We start from the raw sequence: 2412 nt of genomic DNA, 5'->3' as shown, positions 1-2412 counted from the left end.
GGTGGGGCTGGGGGTGGGGGAATGCTGCCCTGAGAATGAGTTATAAGACCTCTTTGTTCTGTAATTTGGAATCTGAATATTTATTCCAGCCAAGGAAAAGTTCAGCCCAAAATGCAAGGGACATCATTTGGGGATAAAACCAAAACACCTGGTCCTTGTCTGACAAATCAAATGGGTTGGCATCAGGCCAAGATGGGCATGGCGCCGTGATAGTAACATACATACATATTGTATAAACATTATAAATAAAGGAACTACTGGACCATGCCAGGTAGTGGCTCAATTTGGGGTCTCCCCTTTTTGACAAGCTAGTGTCCTCCTTTTCATCAATGATGACATTAAAAGCCTTCTCTGGCTTGTGTTTTGTAATTTTTATGCTTTCTTGGTATTGAAAGCAGCATAGAATTAAAATCAGGCCACAGCTGTTGCTTGTTAGTACCACAACTTTGCTACATGTTCTAACTTCTGTGAAATGGAGAACAAATTCCTTGGAGCTGAAGATTTTCAGACTCTTGGATTTCAGTGTAAACATAAGGTATTCTGCTTTTACAAGAACTGTGAGTGTACTAAGTGTTTTGACCAAATCATCTTTGATCTCTGGGAGCTAGTGCAGAGCTTAACACAGAGTTAAAGTGCAATTAATGTATGACGAATGGGGTCTTTCCAACTTTTTCAACAATTGTCCAGTCCCACCAGAACTGGTTTACAATTAACCTTTCTTCTTCTTCCTGCACTGAGTCAATCCTTTATAATTAAAAAAGAGAGAATTACGATAATAGTAAAGACTCCAGAAGCATTTCTGGATGGCATTATTATCCCCCCCCATACATCCTAGGGATAGAATGATAAGAAGGAGGAGGCTGGGTGAGAAAGCTTTGTTTCTCCTTCACTCTGGCCATACCTGGGTGTGTGAGTTGTGTCAGTTGTTTGACCTCTTCTATTTCTTCATTTGTAAAATGACCTGCTCAAGATTAGATCTCCTAAGAGCTCATCCCTGTTTCACTTTCTGCGAATCTGTCCTTAGACACTCCCGACCTTATGTCTTATGCTAAGGGAGAGCACCTTACAGGGAACTCACTGCATTTCAGGTGTTTTCCTCCCCATTGAATTAAAACCCTCATCTCTCACTGCTTCATACCTCCTGCCACTTTATTTTAGATTGTAGAGTGTACTGCCGGGGCTTCCCCCCCCACCCCCTTATTATTTTTGACCTAAGTAGTAAAAGAGTTACTATGATAATGAAGGAATTTTCCTGGATGGCCACATGCAATTTGCTTAAGTAGATATTAGGATTGCAACATGTTTCATTAGCTCCGAGGCCCTTGGGATGTAATGCTTGGGTGCTGTGCAGACCAGAGCTTCAGGTTAAGCCTATTGAAACCTGGATCTATTGATGGTGTAGAGATGACATTTTCTTTACAGTGCCTGTGTCTTAGTTGCTTGGACTTGTAAGTATCGGAATTAATTACTAAAGAAAATTGTAAGAAGATCTTGTACCTTAGCTAACAAAAAAAAAAAAGAGAGAGAGAAAAAGAGAGAGAGGGAGAAATGGAATAAAAACTTTAAGCTCAGCACTGGATACCATAAATCATAAAGCAAATAGCCAAGATATTAAAACATAGGTTTTGCACGTGTTTGTTTATTTTCCTTTTATATGAAAGAGGAAAATAGACCTTTACCTAAATTAAAGCTTAGATTCCAAAAAGCAGTACATTAAGCATATGGAAATAAAATGTACCTAACGTCAACTGGGAGAAAATAGAATGAATTTGGTCCTTTAAGTAAAATCCTAATTCTGGCTAATAATCATAAAAGTAATAAAATAAACATTGATATTTATAAATAGCAGTATCAGTGAAGGTTTTTGAATGCTCTCTATGTGCCAGACATTGTATTCTGTATGTATTATTATTAATTCAATGTTAGACGTAAAAGAAATAAAGGTTAATGACCTGTCCCAAATCATGTTAAGAAAACTGAGTAGCAAATTTGGGGTTTTCTCACTCTGACTTCTTGTACTTAGCTGTATGCTACATTTTTCTGGTCTTAACATAGCCCAGATCACTGAGGACAATGCATTTAAAAACTGCAGGAGATTTCAGGCTCATGTTCTCTACCTTCTAAGCCTGTGTGAAGCGTGAGTGCTGTGAGACAACCCTGGGATGACTTTATGAGACACTCAGGGTTTCTGAAGGGAGGCTAGTCATGTGTCATGGACTTCTAGAATGTTTTCACAATTTAAGAAAACAAGGCAGGCCAACTATTGTTAAGATTTTAGAAGTACTGGGAAATACAATATATACTCCTATGCACACTTAATACTCACATTCTCTATTCAATTAAGGATTATACAGTTGACCCTTGAACACTGCAGGGTTAGGGATGCTAAATCCTGGTCAGACAAAAATCTGC

The sequence above is a fragment of the Nycticebus coucang genome, chromosome 14, assembly GCF_027406575.1.
Source record: "Nycticebus coucang isolate mNycCou1 chromosome 14, mNycCou1.pri, whole genome shotgun sequence".
Classification (NCBI taxonomy): Eukaryota; Metazoa; Chordata; class Mammalia; order Primates; family Lorisidae; genus Nycticebus; species Nycticebus coucang.
Note: the sequence above shows the minus strand (reverse complement) of the source record.